Genomic DNA, 21,089 nt, shown 5'->3' with positions numbered 1-21,089 from the left:
AGACGAGTAGACGTGGTGCTGAGGGACATGGATAAGTGGTGGTTTTGACAGTGTTAGGTTAATGGTTGGACTCAATGATCATAAAGGTCTCTTCCAACCTAAATGATTCTATGATTCTATGTTTCTAATGTTTAAGCAGAATTTTCTGTATTTCAGTTTGCGTCCATTGCCTCATGTCCTTTCATTGGATACCTCTGAGAAGAGCCTCACTCTGTCTGATTTATTCCCCTGTATTGTACTGCTATACACACAGATAAGATCCCCCAGAGCCTCCTCTTCTCAAGGCTGAAATGAATTGCTCTAAGTCTCCCTGCAGTCCTCACTGCAAGAAAACTCCCATTTCTGCAAGAGGGTAAGTGATAAACTCTGAGCAAATTTCTTATCTCCCACACAGACTCAAAGATCTTCTAGCTAGGGATAGACTTAGGCATCTGCTCTCTGCCCAAAGACGACTCCTAGCAGGTAGTTTGGAAGAAGCCATACTGCTTTGGAGGTTAAGAGAATTTAATTGTGTGATCAGAGCTAGGTTGTGACCATTAGCTGAGGATCTAGCAGCATTTAGTTTACTAGTATAGCTGTAACCACTGACCACATGGGTCCTGGATGGGTGCCAACTGTCACCAGAGCAGGCACTTGCATCTGACCTGATCATCTGAATTGCCTTCAGAGATGTAGGAGGCAAAAAAGTCCTTCTGGGATGCCGTTCGTCTCATCATGAGGCATGTTTCTAAAGCAGGTCAGATGGGTCAAGCCCTGGAAATGTCTGCTTCTCTCTCTGGCTGTAAAGTGATGGAAGCAGACATAGCTGTCTACACTGTAGGCATCTGAAGTCAGCGGGGAACAAGCACAGCCCAGGTAAGTACATTTGCCTCCGTTCTCACTGTTTAAAGTCCCCAGGCACCAACTCTTGAGAACGAACACAGCCTTTGCCCTGGTGAGTGAAACACTCAGTGCTCATGCCACTGGCAAACGCCAGCCCTGAGCACGTCTCCCTGACCGGGTGCCATGGTCAAAGCCAATTTTTACAATGGGACAGGGATGAGCACGTGGAGGACTCGTTCACAATCCCCCTTGCTCCTGCAAAACCTGAAATCCTCTCTCCCTTTCTGTATGGCGACTGCCTCAGTGGTGCCTGCGGACCCACGCACCTCATCTGGTGCCGGAGCACTTCAAAACCTTTGCAGATCTGCCTATTTGCCAAAATAGTTAAGTCCTGAAGACATAGGCTTGATATTCTTTGGGGCCATATAGGGCTTTACAAGTCTGGCTGCCATAATCTGCATTTCACAATGAAGGTTCCTCATTTTGGGCACAATCCTGCCATGTTGACATCTGCAGAAAGCTGCAGTGGGACACATCACAATAACTCATATTTCTGGCATGGAAGCAGTTGTCCTCTGAGCTGCTTCCCAACAAAGAGGCCAGCACTTCAGAGGAATACAACGTGTGCTAGAAGGGTTTCCATTTTCCCAAAGAATCAAGGAGACTGTGGGCTTTAATCATATTTATGATTCTTTTAAACTAGATTAGTTGTTCCTGTTGTTAACAAGACCATGGTGCTTTTTGTCACGTTGGAAGTGTGATGTGCTTTAGCATACCCGGATTTGAAAACAGAAGCTGACAGGGTTTTGTTCACAATTGTTTTGATAGTAGATTTTTCCTTTTCTTTTTTTTTTTTTTCATTCTTTCTTCTTCAAATTCCGTCTCTATTGATCTTTAATGGCTTCCAGATGGGATCACGTTTGGCCATTTTATAGGCTGAGCTCTGAAAGACTAAGAAAATACAGTGCACGAAAGCAGCCCATTACCTAATAAAAAATAAAAAGGCACTGCAAATATACTAATAAAGTTTGTAATGTTGTAATATATTAAGGAGATGACAACTGCACAGGAAATAGGCCTGGCCTGGCTGCATGGAATAACGAGGGAGTTTTAACAGCTTATGGTAGAGGTAACAGCTGTCGAGTAAGAGCAAAACATTGCTTACATTTTACATTGTAGCTGAAACAATACATTAACAGGCCTTCCTGCTAAGACTTTGACTGTCAGCTAATCTAGTAAATTCCTCCGTGGGAGAAAGTATCTTCTCACCCTTTATGCGAGGCTGGGGATCCCAGCAGCAGAAAGGAGTTGTTGAATACCGCGATGTTGTGCAGATTGTTGAATATCGTTTATCCCAGACACAGACTATCAGAGAGGAGACATTTTCAAATACCATCGAATGCCTAACACACTGATGAGAGAATCTTGATCCTGCTTCCGATGTTCCACACACCTTGTGTAACTATGAACGCCAGTATGGATGGAGTGTACAACATTACTGAACACGACCATTTATTTGCAGAAATCAGAGATTTTACACACACATGCTAGCATCCGGGCATATATGCACACATATTTTGCCCTTTGCATAATATGTGTCATCAGGTGATGCATTTTACTGATTAAAACCATTTGAACTATTATCACATATGCACAAAACTTCGGCTCTTATTTCTGATTCCGTCAATGTTGTTACAAAGCTGTTGGTAACCATTCATACACAGTGCTGTGTATGCCTGTTACATAGTCAATATTTTGAATAACCTACCATCTACATGCATAAGTCTACCAAGGACATATGTCTATTTTACAAAAGGGGCAAACTGAAGGCGTGTTTCAGTGTAAAATCATCTGAGAGCAGCCATTCCTGCATAAAACCTGCGTGTGAAGAACACAGTCTCTTAGAAAAAAGCATCTTTCAGTTGGAGAAGTGCATAGGTGTATCACCATGTGTGTGCACATGTGTTTGAATGTGCGCAGGATGGAGGAATGTCTGTTCCAGAGCTCTTGGTATCCACTTTGATGTAGTGGTGTAGGACGTGTAGAATCATTGAATCATAGAATCCTGTAGGTTGTAAAGGATCTTTAAGATCATTGAGTCCAACCATTAACTTAACACTGCCAAGTTACCACTAAACCATGTCTACACATCTTTTAAGTACCTCCAGGGACGGTGACTTTGCCACTTCCCTGGGCAGCCTGTTCCAATGCTTGACAACCCTTTCAGTGAAGAATTTTTTCCTATTATCCATCCCAAACATCCCCTGGCACGTGTCATGGAACGTATGGGGATGAGTTTCTGCAGGTCCAAGTACATGGTAGGATTAGGGTGCATTATAAGTTGTGATGGAAGGTGATAAAGCTAAAGAGAAAGAAACTTCTCCCAGTCCAGGATAGGTAAGTACTAAGGAAGAGCTGCCTGGGTGTTTCAGGCAGATCTTCCCTCCATCTAAAGCCAAGGTTGGGATTGTCCACACTCTCACAGGCTGTGGCAGAACTGAGAGCAAACCTCACATTTTACTCTTCAAATTCTTTACTCATAAATCTCAAATTTCTTTCCTCTGGGATAAGCTGTATTAAATTCCTGAAATATTTATTTAAACTACTTCCCATTGAGGTCTTCTGTGTCCTTACAGTGTCAGCCCTGGAGACCGATATTAGGAAATATGAAAGGTTTCTTGGCTGTATTCTGTTTTATTCCTTGAAAATAATAAGCATTTGGTTTCCCAGTCACTTCTGGGCTCATAATTGCAGTCCTAATATGAATGCATAGAGCAGCACTGGGTTTCTACATCTGTACAGAAAATGACAATAAGATTAAGAACATGGGCTTGATTATAAAGGCACCATTAAACTTTGGCGTCATCCCCTTAGTGCACTCCACCCCTTCGCTTCAGAAACAAATGGTGTCGCCGTTTGTTTTTGGCTGCAGAAATCTTCATTAAAGTTGAGGAATTAAATATAGCACTTTAGCTAATTAATTATGGTTTGATCATTTTGACACCTCCAAATGACTCAGCCACATACCTGGAAGCTTTGTCAACTCAATTGCATCTTTATTTTTGTTGCCTTTAACCAACAATGAAGACTAATGCCACTCTTTCTAGTTTTCAATCACCTCTACAGAAGTGCTCCCCTGGCAATGTGCAGGGACAGACCTAATTAATCCCTCATCTGCCCTGCGCTGTGTCTATACATCACACTGGCAGTTGGAACTGCTGCTTGTTTTAAGGCTATTGCTGGAATGAAATGCTCATCTGTTTTTCAATAATTTTACCACAGGTGGTGATTTGTAATTAGAAAGGGCAGAATCCAAATTTTGACTTTTTTTTTTTTATTATCATCATTATTTTTATTATTATTATTTAGGAGAAGCAAGGGGAGGGTTGAGAAAATATGTGAGGAGGAATAACAACAACAACAACAACAACAATAATAATAATAATAGCTGCTGCACAGCAGGGAGAGAACATTAACATCTGGCACCATGAATGACAGTAGATTTTGGGCTCATTGAGAGAAAAGAACAAAGATTTGCACTGATGTGGCTGCACACAGGTTAAAGATCAAAGAAAGACGTGAAGTTAACAGATTTTTGCTTAATACAGAGGAGCTTTGACAGTTCAAAACCTGCACAGAGCACCGAGAAGATCCCAGTACAAAAAGTCCCTTTTTTACCTCTTTTCCACCACGTGCCTCATCTGTTACTGCTCTCTGCATGAAAACACCTCCTGTCTTCTTAGGTGTGGGTACACAGGTTCTTACTCTATGACACCAAGTTTTGAAAGTGTGATCTACCTAACAGCAAAACATGTGCAAAAATTGGCGGATAGATTTAGCATAACATATAATATCACGGGAAGAGATCAAGACTGCAAAAAAATCAGAGGTTTCACAGTAGGCTGGGCATTTTTCTTTGATATCCATGTGGTTTTGGTTGATATTCATTACCACTGAACATTTAAGGCCTGATCAAATTAATCTTGACAGACTACCACCTTAATATATTTTGGATCAGGTTATCTGATGCTTTGACAGGTACACAAAGCACTATCAGCATCATCACCTGGTTGTGACAAATAATCACCAGTGTTAAATGATGGGGTACCATGGCCTTACTTAGCCTTCCATACTAATTTTTGTAATGGTTTCAAAGCACTGCAGAAAAGGGATGCTATGTTAAATGTTATAGGTATGTTGTGAGTTGATTTTAAAAGCAAAGCGACTAGTACATTAGCGTACACTCAAAATACTCTATTGTAATTTCACAGGGATCGCAATAATGGCCTTATGCAAGTTGTTCAGACTGGGATTTTGAGAGGCATTGATATGTTTGTAGATATATGCTAATATCTCCTAGTGTTTGCAAGAGAACATAGGTTCTAACGCTGTTTGATTTAAGCTCATAGGAACTTGAAAACCTTACTGAGAAATTATTTCTGTCTTTAGTACCCTCACGAGCTCAGTACACTACCTCTTGTTCCTCTAACTTTCTTGCTGACTCCTAGTTTCCTTTGAAAGCCACATGGTGATATACTGTAAAGGATAGTATAGATTTAGATCCTTCCACTTTCTGAATTGGCCCATGGTGTCTTGTAATGAAGGCTTCCCTTCTGTTTCAGGGTGAGGCTGTTCAGTTTTTCATAAGGCAATGAAATATGAATTAATCTAAGGATTATAAATCCATAGCTCTTACGTTAGCGCAGTCCTGTGAGAGATCTGGCTCACAGGCTTTCTTTTGTTAACTGTTTTGTGTGAACTGGAACAGCTTCAAAAGCAGAGACCCATCTCGCACTACCTCATTGTTTCAGGAACACTGAAGTCTTCAAGGAAGTAGAAAATCTGGGTGCAGTTCCAACCTCCCAAACAGGCAGAGGTGAGACCTCTGTCTATGGGTTAAGAGGGGCGTACCACCCCTCTAAGTGGTTTTACTCCCTCAGGGGAAAAAAGGGATTACTAAAACCTAGTTTAGACTTCCTTATTCTTGATGTGTTACGGGCAAGGGGAGGAGAGGAGTGGGCTCATTTGCTGCTTCTGCTGCCAGTAAGTATGGGATGCATGACAGAAAGTAATGAGTTTTCACCTAAGCAGACCCTTCCTTCATCTCAGCAGCAATCAATGTGCTCTTTTAAGGTTTGTGCCTTAAGCAAAGTATTCCTCTGGTTGTTTTCCATGCCAGTAGCCCTGCCACTTCCTGTTTTTCTCATGCCTGGACCTGGCCACCTGGCCTTGGCTGGCCTGTTGTGGCTACTTGGTGTTAGGAAGGGCTTCCCATCAGGTCTTCCAGGTGAGATGGGTTCCTTATCTGTATTCACAATCCCTTTTTTCATGTTCTAAGTTCAAACCCATATGTCCTTCTTCATCTTCTCTCTTTTGAGCTCTCACAGTTCTCTGTCTAAAACCCACCAGGGATCATGTCCCTAGGACCTGAAGGACACAACTACGCCATGCTACATGACCTACCTCAGTGATCGCTGAAGGTTTGATCAGCCTGAAATCCTTGGGTTTGGGTGCATTTTTTTTGTTTGCTTTAATTTTAGCCCACTGAAAGAGAACGAGCTTGAATTGGAAAAATAAGACAGGGTGTTGTACCTAGTCCTCTTCCCAGCGCCCAAATCTAACGCATGAACTGAGCACCCAGAAAAGTCACAGGCTGTGGGAATTACCAGACAGACCCCATGCGTTTTTCTGGCTCAGCTATTCCAGAATATTGCTTTTCTCTTTAACTTTTCCTCTCTCTCAGGGCACCTTGCCCATTTCCTGATGCCCTGAAAACTCTTTCTACGTGGCCAGGCATTTTGTTTTAATTTTTTTTAATGAATTCAGCTCAGTGCCCACACATCCCCTTAACCTTGGATTTGTACGCTCAAGAGAAGACACAGAGAGCTGTTGATGTTTCTGGCTAGTATTCATGCCCTCAGTACCCTTTTTTTTTTTATTATTTTTTTTTATGAATATACATGTTTTCTTGGCTGTTTGCACTGGAGCCCATCTGTTAGAATGGCACGGCTCCTGCTCACAAGTGGAATCAAACCCTCGCTTGAGGGGGTAGGTTTCAGGCAATGATGGGTTTTTAAGCGGAGCAGCAGGAGCCCTACTGAAAGGCAGTCCCCTGTGTCAGCGCTGGCACCACCTGCCTCCTTCTACATCAACACACCAGTTGACACCGTTGCACCGAAGGCCAGCAGGGTCAAGCAGGTTGAGGGGAGGAAGCCACAGGGTTCGGGGGCTGCCAGGAAAACTGCTGGTGTTGCAATGGTGCCCTTGAAAGAACACAGGATGCTTTAAAAATAAACTTGTATCTAATGACTGCAAAGGAAAATAACACTCATGTGAGACAGAGCAAGAGACACCAATTCCTAGACAGTTTAGGGCGTTAGCTTAGATACAAGGAACTAATTTCTATGCTTTTGAATAAACAAATTGCTTCGGGTTGCACTGGAGTAAGGGCTGTTTGCAGGCGGCTCACAGTAAGTAGCACATGAGTCATCCTTAATCACTTTAGACATAGACACCAACAACTCTGCTGAGCTAGGTGATGCAGCAGGAGATGATGACTCCAGAGTATTTGGTTTTCATTTAATAAAACTTTTTTCTTTTTTTTCATTTGTCTTTCGTCTCCAAAAGACCTCCAGCAGAAACATATTCTAAAACATTGGGCCCCGTACTACAGGAGGGACATTGAGGTGCTGGACAATTTCCAAAGAAGGCAACGAAGGTGGTGAGGGGTCTGGAGCACAAGCCTTATGAGGAACAGCTGAGGAAACCAGGGTTGTTTAGTCTGGAGAAAAGGAGGCTGAGGGGAGATCTTATTGCTCTCTACAACTACCTGAAAGGAGGGTGTAGAAAGGTGAGGGTTGGTCTCTTCTTCTCTCTACAACTACCTGCACCAGGGGAGGTTTAGGATGGATATTAGGAAAAAATTTATTCTCTGAAAGGGTTGTCAAGCATGGAACAGGCTGCCCAGGGAAGTGGTTGAGTCACCATCCCTGGAGGTATTTAGAAGATGGGTAGATGTGGTGCTGAGGGACAAGGTTCTGTGCTTCTAACATTTGCACCTACATGAGTGTAAATTCAGATGAACTTTGGAAAAGGTGTGTGGTCTGAAAACATCAATAAACAACAACTTAAAATTTAGTCCACCTGCTCAGATTGCTTTATAGGGACAGGGCACAGGACAGCTGGTTGCTGGTGGAAATTTTAGCACTGATTCTGATATGATCTTTAGGTTTCCTCAGAGAAGTTCAATGTCTATCTGTTAGCTAAAAGTTTTCATTTTTGTCTTATTTTTCACTATTTTTTTTCTTCACAATTCTTTTTCAGTTATCACTCAAACTGAAAATGGTGAAAACATAGAAGGTAATGGGAAAAGAAAATGGATGAACCAGAAATACCCACAGTATGACCCTTTCTTCATAATTCTGGAAAACAAGGAAAATAAAACAAAACCCAGAAGAAAAAAAAAGTGGAAACCCCCTGAGACAAAATGAATCATATTCTTATTTGATGAAAACAACAGAAAAACTCAACGAGGGGAGAGAAGGAAGTTGCCTTTTAAAAAAAAAAAAAAAGATAAGCAGACAAAAATGCCTTTGGAATTTCTTGCCTGATTCCTCTAAATGGATAACAGGTATGCCTTGTGCTCTCTGTACAGGTAGGATTTCCTTTGACACCTGCATGGACCTTTGCCAGGGAAAGGTGCAGAACTGGGCCACCGTCAGCTCTCAAATGTAGATTATTTCCTATGAGACAGCATGGCTCATATCTTGGCTATGTCAACTGCACAAATATTTTCTCACTTATACCAAAGATAATTGCCTTATTTTCTGTCCCCACTATTCATGAGTTTGAACTTTCAGACTCTTCAGTCATAAATACAAAACTTTACACTTTGTGAGAAGCAATCTGGAGCTACTAACAGACCTATCCAGGCTTCCCTTTCTGGGGATATGATTAAAACTGTTTCAGGAGAACAATTAAGGATCTGCCTAGGTGGCTGGAGTGCTGAGCCAGCTCTAAATATCTTTTGAGCAGTGGGAATGAGATTATAAGAGCCAGGAAAAATCCACAGAAGAGTAAAGACCTAAACCCAGGAGTTCCCCAATTTAAGGGTTTTTATTTATGCTTTTAGAGTAATCTCTGGCTGTATTAATGACAGAAGCAAGACCTCAAAAAGCAGTGAATACAGAGTCATAATTCTGCTGTTACATCAGAGATATAGCTGTGGTCTTTATTCAGTTAATATGAGGCTTGGTTCTTATTTTTCATTTTCAATGGAGAATTTAAATTGGAGTTAAAAAAAAAAGAAAACAAAAATGACCCATAACTTCGTACAGGTGGTGACCATGTTAAAAATAAAACCTGTTGTTAATCATCTGTCTCGTTGGCCAGCAGACAAACAATTGAGGAGATCTGGAGAATATCACTCCCTGGTCTCTGTACAATGGATGGTGGGATACACTCTCTTGGTGGCGTTAGGAAGCTTGGTTTTCAGCTGCTCAAGCTGTATTTATTTAAGCTCTGTTAGTGAATTTAATTTCACTATTCTTTTTTTTTGTCATCCTGACTCCTTTTGCTCATAAGCCATGAATGCGAACATGGTCTTACAGAATCATAGAACGTGTTGGTTGGAAGGGACCTTTAAAAGTCATTTATTCTTAAGGACAAAGGAATCAGAAATCCTAAATTTCTAGGTGATTCTTCTGCTCTGACCCAACATCACCTCTTATTGGGAAACAGGATCCTGATTTGTCCTTTGGCTTGAAGCTGAGCAACCTCAAAGATGATTAGCGGCAGCCTTCTTTCCCGTTCAGCCCGGATATAAGGAATAACTACACTGTCCTTGAATGAGGTAAAACAGAAGCAATTTTCTGTTCAGTAACTTTACTTTGCAACTACACCTCTTCTAAGTCACTGAAACTCTCTGAAATTAACAGCATATTGTGCAGAAACAGAGTCATAAGACAAGGAATGGTATGCAGAGAAGCTCTTGCTTATACTTATTGCTCTAACAACCAGGGTCACCTGACTTTGTTATTTGCCCAGTTGGAGGGTCAAAAGTGGAAAAGGGGTCACACCTGTAGGGATGAGCAGACAGGACAGGTGACCCAAAATGGACCAACAGGATATTCCATCCCATCTGCCTCATTAGTGCACCAGCTGGGAATCGAACCCAGGTCACGAGAATGGGAATCTTGCATGATACCACTACACCACTGGTGCACACAATACCTGTGTTGATGTTTAATAAAAATAACACACCTAAATTAATGAGTTTCTTCTTAACTCATAAATCTCTTTCTCTCTCTCTCTCCTCTCCTTGGAGAAAGAGATTGGGGAGAGCATCTGTCGTTCATCTCAGTGGCCAGTCTGGCCCAAACCACAACACACACCTATTCTAACAAACATCAAAGCCTCTTCTTCCTCTGGCTTTTTACTTCTCTAACCTTAAAGTTGATAAATATTAAGCAAATATTTTGAGTTCAATGTATGTTTGATGGTTCCCATCCTAAGAGGAGGAGACATCTGCTTAAGTATTTTGTTCATCTGGGTCCTTGGGAAGCAGAGAAGCCTATTTTCTTCCCTCAGTGGAGTGAGAGCGTGGTTCCTCCATTAATTCAGGACATTGGTGGGACAATGAAGGAATTGCATGTTGGCAACTCACATTTGCTTTAGCCTCTGGATAAAGGATTTGAGTTTTGTGCATGCTGCCAATCCTTTAACGATCTTACACACCCTATAATCACCCTAAAAATTTGGAATAAAAGGGGGAAAAAAGGACTGAAAAGGAAAAGAAAAATCCTGCGGGCTGCCTTAGCCAAATATCTTGGGCTTGAGAGCTATTTGATCATTAGTCTAAGTATGGATAATCGGTGTAATGCTAAATAAAGAAATTATACACTGAAATGGAAAATTCACTTGGTAAAAGCCCAAAGAATTATTTCTTTTCTGGAAGCTAACATTGCCAATAAAAGGCAAATGCTATTTCCCCCTGATCGTGCATTGCTTCTTGTGGTGTTTAGCTGGTATGTGAGTCTGCATTTTTATAATACTTCAATGCTAGGATTCCCCTATGAAGTGTGGTTTCGCAGTCTGCCAAGCAATGTTGAGACATACAGAAAAGAGACGTCTTCATTCTGCAGAGGTTAAACTCAACTCAGGTTTTTAAAATTACCTTATCTCCCCCATCTAATTGATTTTCCCTGATTTTTTGTCTGTTTTAAGCAAGGATACTAGAATAAAATTTAAGAGATACTTCATTCAGGTCGGGGTTGCTAATCTTTGCGCTGAGGGTGCTGTGGTAGACTGAAGACTGTTTGCAAAAGAAGCCACTGGAAAAAGATATATTAACTGCAGAATTACAAACACACACATACATAGAAAACAGAGATTTGATCCAGAGCTCTTTGCAATTGGGGTAGCAGGTTGCAATGACAAGTTTTGGCTGTTTATAGGCAGCAAAGACACAGGGTCTTTCAGGCTTCAGGCCACCTCTCCCAGTTATCTCTGCAGTAAAGTTATAAGGAAAGGGAAAATCTTTGCCCCAAGTAATTCACAATCCAGAAATGAACAGGAAGAGGGAACAACATGAATGTGCAGAGGAGGTGCCGAGAAGATGTGAAGAAGATAAATGGAGAAATGTGGGGAGTAATGGAAGAGACACGTGGATGACATTACTGGGGACACTACTGGAGAGGCACCCTTAAGTCAAGCAAATCACTAGAAATATGGTCAAATCAATCACATGTGGTAGAACCTGTTGCAGGATAAAATAAAAAATGGAGGTTGAATAATGACAGAGACTTTACAAGGGTGAGATCTGTGGGAGTAATTAAAAGCCCAGTGGCTTCCTACAAGCAATTAAATGTGAGTGGACAGAGGACCGGAGGACATACCCATTCAGCGCCTAGAGAGAGTGATCTTGACTTGCCAGGAGTGGACAGAGCAGATGACCTCAGAGGCTTTTGCCATCTCAAATTTTAACAATTCCTTGAGCTGCATGGCTTAGAAATACAGGGACATGCATTTAAATGATTCATGAGCTTCACACACCCGAGGAATGCTTTAGCTGTCATGACATCCTGCAATAGACTTGGCCCAGACCAAGGCAGGAAAAACAAGCCATCATCTTGTCCTGACTTTGCCAGAAGTGTCTCTGGTTTCTCCCCACTGATGAAAGTTCTCATTTCTCCTGTAGTTCCCAGTATGTGTCACTGTCAGAGAGGAGGCAGAGGGAAAGGGAAAAAAAAATTGTAAAAAAAACCCAAAAACCAAAACCTCAAATCCTAAAAGTCATCATAACAAACTTGCTGCTAAGTGAAGTTGCTGTTTGGCTGAGCGTGGTGACTGCTGTGCTGTGACAGATCCTGTCAGAGAGGCACTGTCCCAGCTTGCAGGTGTAAGCATGACCTATCAAACTGAATGGGAGCTGACAGAAGGGATTTCTGCAACGTGAAACGGAGAGCTGACAAGAAAACAGTGACGTGTGAGGGACTGAATCACCGCAAGCACAACTGTCACAGATGATGTCCAGAGAAATGACAGGAGAATACTAACTTTACTTGATGTCAGTTTAGTTGTCCTTTGTGTTTGGAAGAGTAACTGCTAGGAAGGGGAAAATTGTAAAAGCACACAGGGGAAAAAAAAAAAAAAAAAAAACAATGAAAAACTCACACGCACATCCATTTCTGCTCCAAATCCAAAGCATATTTCATGTCTACATGCAACATTATTAGTATATGCAATTACATTTGTTGGGGTTTTTTTTTGTCACACTTTCTTCTGGCTAAAATGGTAGTTTTGCATAAATTATTTTAAGAATGAGATTTTATTTGTTTTACTGACAACACTAAAGAAGACCTGCTGCAACCATGGCTATCAGGTAATTACTCCTACAAGAATGAACAGCCAGTTACCTTTTCACAGCAAGTGAATGTTTTCAAGGCATAGTTGTCTAAGGAGAAAAAATAAAACTATGTACTAAGACATCTGATATTTGTGTTGCATCACCTTACAGACTTTCTGCATTGGACAATCACTTCACATCTGTTACTGCTCCTGACATGCTTTTGTGTAGCTCATCTACTCTCTGGGTCAGTAGCAATCTCTTCCTTGCACTTTTCTAGTCTCACCTAAAACAGGCACCTTCAGTCTGTGTTTTATGAAAAAAAGCCTATGCATAGAGTAGAAATGGTTTTACCATGTTGAGATTACAGTAAACATGCAAAACTCTTTATGTTGTCATTAATTATTCAGCAGTGAGCATGACCAGGAGTGGTGATACTGGACAGATGCTAAAGACACCATCCTTCAAGAAAAAGCAGACTACTCACAATCTTACTACTGCCTCTACTCATGCCAGGTTGGATGACATGACTGACATGAAGGTAGTGAGAGATGAGGGGCATGATGGGCAGTCCTTGAGGCAGGAAACAGGGCTTCCACTTCTCCCAGACTTCTGGTTTTAACTAGAGCAATGAATAAGTTTCTCTAAGCTCGAAAGCAAAGTGGATTCTGAAATCTTTCTTTTCTCTGTGACCGGAGTGCCCTGAAGTAGATCCAATCCCATATTCTTCTTTCAGTTAAAGAATAGCTATTAATTGTTGCTTTTCTGAGCAAGTCGACAACCCCTAGGAGAAATTACATTTGATAAGTGAACGCACAGACTGGAGGGAGCCCTAAATGGTAAATTGCTTATTCTGTTCGTTTAGTTACAGTATCTGATTCGATGTGGTTTAAAACAAAGAAAAAAAAACAAAAAACAAAAAAACCACAAACAACCAAAGAATAAACCAAACCAATCAAAAAACTCAAACAACTTTAATTAGGTCTGGTTCATAGAATAAAAGAGTAGAGGATGTTAGAATTAATACATTTTAACGAGGACAGAATTGGAATAGCAACCAGAAGTTGTTTTCTCTGACCTTGGGTAAGTCCCTTTGCTTCCTCCACCATCTGCCTGCTCTCTCTGTATAGCAGCTGCTTGAGACAGAGACCCACTCTCTTTGTGGGTCAGATTCAAAATCTACTGAAGTCTGTAGGACTATTTCCATCGATTTCTCAGGGCTTTGGATCACTCCGTCGGCAATCGTGCAGTGCCTGGGTCAGCTGTGGTACAATTGCATTAGAAACCTCCAAATGCTCCCACATTGTAAATAACAGTGAATATCTCATCGAATTAATTCATCTGGCTATCAAATCAGATCATGATTAGAGCTGATCAAAACTTGGAATATTTGTTTTTAAACACTCTTTCTTTATTTTCAATTGTTTCAAAGGAGGGGGAAAAAAGCCAAAATTTCAGAAATGTCTTAGAAGGCGGAATTACTGAAGCATTTCCTTTCAGGAAAACGAAAACAACCTTATTAAAACCTCAGTTATACAAAGGCTGAAAAACCTTCTTTCACGTGAATGACATATTGAAGTAAAGCAAACAAAATTGTGAACTTTGAAACTATTGAAACTGAATGTTTCAAATTATTCTTGGTGTGCTGGATTTTGTTGAGTCATTGTGTTAGAATTTAGTGAAACCACCTTTTTCTGACAGTGAACTATTTTATCAGAAAACAATTCAGTCTTTTTTAACACAAATGAATTTTGATCACAGGACAAATCACATAATAAACGGTGCATGTGATCAAAGGTCTAACAAATTGCTCAGAAAAGTTGAGATTATGTGATAGATTTTCTTTCTTTGAGAATCATATGCATATATGGCACCAGCCACGGTATGATAAAAGACTTGGAAGAAACTAACTACATGTAAACATTTCTCATCCATTATCTTGGGTTTCTGCTACTGTGTGACAAATCATTAGTCGTAGTGTAAGGCAAGCTTTAAAAATGTAATTACTTAATCATGCAGTTAGTTCCCCATCAATCCTACCAGCACTTGTTCTTAACTAGCTTTAAAGAACAAAATTAGGAGTAATTTGTAAGCAAAAGTAATTGAGGAAAGGCTGATATTGCCAAGGTGTTGACAGCACAGCACATGGTGGTGTTTCTTTTAATTCCCCAGCAAAGCAGTGGTCTGCATACTTTGCTGAACAGCACTGGTGGCTGGTGGAGACTTAAAACATGCCTCAACGTCCTAGCATTGAGGTCAGGAATGAGGATTTTCCTCATTTTGTGTCATCCATCTTTGAGCGTGGCATGGGGTCATTCAATGGGATGGAGAGAGGATGGATCCATGAGACCTGGATGTTAGGCTTACAGTTAATCTGGTTTCATTTTCAGAGATCTTAGCATCAGGAATAACACTGACCCAGAAAAGGGAAAGGGTGTGTTGAGAGCAAGAAGAATCAGAGCCTGTAGTCAGGGATTTTTTATACTTTCATAAAACTCCAGGTGATCTAAATTAGGGTAAGGTAGAAATGGGTGGTGACTGGGATTTTTTTAATGTGATCTGTTTCATCAGAGAGTGTAGATTCATCAAACTGTCCCAAGGAAAAAAAATATATATTTAACACTTCTCTCACCTGTGAAAATTCTGAAAAATATTTTGAAATTATTCAAGAATCTGGTCTTGTAATTTCCCAGGATGAAAAATTCTAGAGTCCTGATTTAAATCCACTTGTGTACATGCTCTATCTATCTATCTATGCAACACAATCCTGAAATAGTCAAAATGAAAATGAATAATTGTGGAAAAATAAAATAAAATATTTAAAAACTAGAAACTAATTTAATTCTTATGTGCTTTTTCCTAAAATAACAGTTATTGTAGCTAGCTGGAAATTAGCCTATCTCTTCTACAAGCAAGTCAATTTAAAAAATAATGAATCTTTATGAAGACAGAAAGGAAATAAAAAAATATATTTTGGGGGGAAAAAAACAGATGGTCTTGTTCCCAGGATTTCTTCTTCTTGGCCTTTCTTTCCACGCCGGATGCTGCATGTGGATTTACACTGTTTAGGGAGATTCCTCTACAGCTACCATGTATGTTGTTGAGGGGAAAAAGACCAAGGATAGCCAAGTCAACTGGAAAGAAACCAAGGCGTTTTCCAGTGGAAATTTGCCTGCTTTTTATCAAATGTTTCATGAAAACTAATGTTAAAATGTGTCTCTATTGGAAATTGGCTATTTCTTATAGGGAAATTTGGTTTTAATTTGGGAGGGGGAGGTGCTGGGTCAGTTTTCACTATTTTGCAGCAGCCAGCAAGGCATTATGAACTCTCAGGGAAGAAGGAAATTAAAAGTTTTCTGATTCTGTGAGCTATGTCCTCCCAAGTCCATGCGGAGACACAATGGAAGAGTGGCTTTTGAGAAGAGACAGTCCTTCTGGTTGGGGGTGAGGGGTGGAGAAGGATATTCAAAGGGAACATGATCTGAAGAAGAAAGTGGAAGTGGCTTGTGAAGGTTAAAGTTCGCTGCAGAAGATGTTTCTATCCCGGCTTAACTGAAACTAATTAAGTGTGATTGCAACACATTTCTTTTCAATAATTGTCTCTGTGGGTTTATTTAGGACATAATGTTGAATCATCTCTAAAGGCACAGTCCTCGTGACATCTGATACGATCACAGTGTGCTTGTGTTAGCCATCTCGTGTCTCCAAAAAAGGATGAGAGACTTAATAAGAACCATGTGCTCGTCCCATCTTAATCACTTCTAAATCACTTGAAACTCTTGCTGTTGCAAATCCTGCCTTTATATCATGCACTTGGCTTGGCTATAAGTTGCAATTAGGGAGGGAACAGAAAGAAAGTTACATTGATTGTAGAAAAGTGATGCATACTTACAGCTACAACATGGTGGTTTGTATCACAGAAAGTCAAAGTGATGCAGAAAATCACACCAAGCAACGTACCCAGGTAATTTAGCTTCTCCTTTTCCTTAGAGACATTGCGTGTGTAGATCGAGATTTTCATTTGTTATTTTAGCCAACAGATATTTTAGCAACAGAAACAATAGCATCTGCCCCTAGGCTTTTTGCACAAAAGATCAGGATGTGAATAGTGTTTTTCTTGTGATGAGATCAATGAGGGCGGGCTTCTATTGCTTTTTTTGCAGACAAAAGCAAAATCTCTCCGTTCGGTCCTTGAGTTGGTGCAATGATGCTCAGCATTGATCTAGGAGCTGTATAACCCTGTTACTGAAGCCCTGGAACTGAAAAAAAAAACACACGCTAAAAGTGTATTAAACGATGACTCTGAATACTACTATAAAAGCAGTTGCTGGTGCCCTTTAGTCCCTAGGTTTCTACCAGAATAGCAAACGAAGAAACTGAATGTTAGCTAGTTTTCCAGATTACTTAAAAGACCTCTTTGAGGGAAATAGGATTGTGACAGATAAGAACAGCTATGATATAATTGTCCTTATTGCTTGGTCCAGCTGACTCAGATTAGGATTGAAAATGGTGAAGTTCATCTCCTTTTAATGTTAGATAGTTATTGTATGCCAAGATCTAGTGTAGTCAGTTTGACATTTTTTTGTACCAGTAGATAGAAACTGGTATCTCCTGAGAGCTCTTTACCTGTCTCTCTGTAGAGACCTATGTTAGGAAGCGAGAAGTGACTATCTCAAAGGATCTCCTTTTATTGACTGTGAAAGCACCCTTGAATGCCTAGCTGAGACTCAGGCAAAGAACATTTAGACACCTAAATGGTATGAGAAGAAAAACATTTGAATGCTTTAACCTCATCTCATGACAGAAAACAAGACCCTAGGCTCCAGTGGAACAGGTTTCTCTCCTCTAATTTTGCAGTGATGTATGTTTGGGTGACAATTAAACCATTTTTGCAAATATCTCTTCTAGTGTTCATTGTGGAACAAAGTAAGTGGTATTTGTGCAACATTAACATTTTGTATTCAGCAACGTCCAAGGCATGTGAGGGAAGATGAGCCAACATCACACATCCAAAACATAGGAAAAAGGTAAAGCGACCAGAATGGATAAGTTGAGCAGAAACCATTTGCTTCTCATGAGCACAGCTCTCACCCCAGACTCCAGACCTTCTAACCTCTGTCTCTAAGGATGTGTCTTGTTTAAAAACTGCATAAAGTGATGGTATCCAGTATTTAATAAAAATAGTGAAACTGCTACGTGGTGCCACAGATTCACTTGCTGAAAATGTCATGAGGCAAAATTTTATAGGCATTGTAAAATCTTTTTACCACACACAGCTGCACTACCCAAAATTACTCAAATCTGCAGGGCATCTGAAACACACACTACAGCAATAATAGGCTTTGCTGCTTAAAAAGTGATTATGACTAATGCACAAAAACAATTATCACCAAGCTTAATTGCAAAGAATTAAGCACAGTATATATATGTATGCACACACAGACACACACATATATATACATATAGATGGCATTCCATATCTAGATTCCTAGTAGAAAACGGGATCAAACAAAACTAAAGATGAGGGGAAGATGTGTATTTCTGAGGGGGAAAAATCAAAACAAAACAAAAAAACAGAAAGTGCTTGTTGAACTGAAGATATGGAAGCCAGCCAGAAAGCAGAGACAGGACTCTTAGTGTTTAGGGTAAACAGTGCTTTACTGCTAATGATGGTAATTGAATTACAGCTAAATGTCCATTGACAGCACACTCATTTTGGGAGTGGCCTTCAATGGTTCCTCAGGTGAAGATTACAAAACAAGAAAAAGCTTAAACTCTATTTATTTCCTGACTGTATCTTCCCATCTTCCAGGAACGTAGGCCTAAAAGACTTTACAAGCCAAAAGCCCAACCTGTGTCTTTATTTTTCATGAGTCTGGATGAACTTTGCTTTCATCAGTTTTTCTAGCTGCTTTTTGAAAGCATTTATGGTTTTGGCCACAATGGCTTCTGTTGTTGTAAACTTCCATATCTGAATGATCTGTCTTGTGTACTGATACTCCCTCAAGCTAGCAAGATTGACTGGATGAATGGTCTGGAGAATGCCAGAACTTTTACTATGCTGGCTAAATTCAGGAAAAAGTGTGGCATTTCATGCCTGACTACTACTCAGCCGGGCCAGATTGAGTCACTGCAGTGTCAGTATAAAGTCTTATAAGCAGAGCAGGTACCAACTACCTTATTACAATCATTGTTTGGAGAGGTTATTGTTATTTCTTGTGCAGCTTCCAGCCGTGGTACTCCTTAAAGGACAGAGTTGTGATTAAAACAGAAATAATTAGGAAAAACCCTCAACTGTTGCTGGCTTCATTGACTTCAGGAAAAGTAGGTCAACTGATGTCAATTGGGGGCTCCACCAGTTGAGTTTGCGCTGCTTCTGCTTCAGGCTTTTGCTGTGACCTTCAGTAATTAAACCATATAGCAGGCACATACGCAGAGTGACTAAGTTGTTTAAAATGAGGTGGATAAAACACCAGAAAAATACAAGGTTTATTATTAGTACGCATTGCAGTGAGGCCCATTGGCTGGAAAAAGCAATATTTGTAGTGTGCAATCAAACATGGGTAGGATAATGCCTGGGAACAGTATGCTGCGCTGGCAAGGGTCTGTCAAGCAATCCTTTCACCTCTGGCTGTGGTTGACTGTGTTAATAACTGTGTCAAGGCTTCCTTGATTCTGTTGCTATAGATGAGTCTTTTGATGCTGCTTTAGACTCTGCGGCTGTCTTTGAACTTGTAAACCTGGAACAGCAGGTCACTGGCACAATGTAGTTCCTACCATTACATTGTTAGCATAACTATTGGATTGTGCCTAGCTATATTTTCACAGAAAATTCACATGAATGATTTGGGCAACAGCATTGGAGCACTTCCGGTCAGATAGTTGGGCTTTGGGGGTGATAGCGAATGCCTATAGGGATATAAGCACCGTTGTGCCAGGCAGTGTGAATCCTAGAATTGTCCTTGACTCAGTTTAAATATGTAGTTTGTGAGGTAAAAGAAAGTCCAGTGTACCTCTACGGTATCTATTTACCCTTTACTCAGATATCTCTTGTTGAAAACTAAGGTTCTTGAGTTGATAATGAACACAAAAAGTATGTATTGACATGAAGATCAGAAAAAGATGGGCTTTCTGCTTGGCTGCTGTACAGACATGGATCTTGAGGGTTTTTTTGCTGGATTGTTTTTCTTAAAAATAATTAGAAGGTCAAAACTTTGGGGCCTGTAGTGATGCTGAAATATTGATATTATATTTAGGATTAATTTCACTTAATCTAAAATTTAGGCATGTAGTATTAACAGCTACTACAGTGAAAGGTGAGTCAGACTTCTTCAGAAGAAAATTTACTCATCTCTTAGATGTCTTTCTCCAGATGGCACAAATTGCCTTCTTGATGTGCACATCCTCCTCTATCAACAATTAAAGGAACTGAAATGACTGACTTTGAATGTATGCTTGGCATTTCAATGATAAAATTAAGGCATGACTTGCATTCACAAACTTGGGATTTGCTAAAGGACGCTAGAACATCCAAAGCCCCATGAAAGTCAATGGGAATTAGGTATCTAAAGCCAAAATTGTGTAGATTAGGTTCCTTAACAAATTGCGTAGGTGCTATAAGCTCTGCCTTATAACGGAATTCCAAGTCTTGTTTCCCTGTCTCATGGTGGGTAATAGTTGAGCAGCAAAGTTTGATGCAAGTCAGTCAGGACCCTGTATGGAAAACTACCTAAATTTACCAGTAAAGCTAAACAAGCACCATTTGCCTTGTTTTATACTCAGTGGCCCAATTTTAGGAAGCATCAGAGAACTGAACTGTTTGAATAGGAATCACACTCCAAAATAAACCCACTGGAAAGAATTTAGTAGAATGCACAATTTTTTATTTTCTCTTCGTTCTTTCATTTCTACCATATCGCCTCTAGATAGCTCACGCAGATTATAGTGTTATCTGAGAACTCCATTAACAAATTAACAGTAGGAGAACTTAAAGTCTTCAGACATAGACCAGGACTCTACATAACTAAGTACTATAGACATATCGAAGGGATACTCTTTGGCTCTACTCTTACATTACATTTTTGTTAGAACTGTATCTTGAACTTTTGAAGTATATGCTAAATACTCAAATTTATCTGTTTGAAAGGAAGAGAAAAAGTTATGCAAAATTTTTAAAATGTAAAGGCATCCACTTTAGTATTTCATAGAATTTGAAACATATTTGTATGGACTTTATCATCTTCATACATTCATCTTACATTGGAAAAATTATTTCTCTGTTTTTTATTGGTGATGAACTGGAGCTTCCTTGTTACAAATCTGGTGTCTTTTAAAAATCCAAAGTTTGAGAAAATGTCAGCAGAAAAATCTGATATCTTACTCAAAGGCTGCTGTGTTTTGCATTTCTGATGGAAAAAAAAAA

General features: G+C 40.1%; 1 non-coding gene across 1 annotated transcript; it reads right to left on the bottom strand.

Annotated features, from left to right (window-relative positions):
• Positions 1-9,973: 9,973 nt before the first annotated feature.
• Positions 9,974-10,044, bottom strand: TRNAG-CCC (transfer RNA glycine (anticodon CCC)). Its single transcript has one exon. It is a non-coding gene; the product is annotated as a tRNA-Gly (tRNA).
• Between the last annotated feature and the right edge of the window lie 11,045 nt (positions 10,045-21,089).

The sequence above is a fragment of the Chroicocephalus ridibundus genome, chromosome 3, assembly GCF_963924245.1.
Source record: "Chroicocephalus ridibundus chromosome 3, bChrRid1.1, whole genome shotgun sequence".
In the NCBI taxonomy this organism is placed as follows: Eukaryota; Metazoa; Chordata; class Aves; order Charadriiformes; family Laridae; genus Chroicocephalus; species Chroicocephalus ridibundus.
The sequence above is the reverse complement of the archived record's forward strand: the minus strand, read 5'-3'. Positions and strand labels throughout refer to the sequence as shown.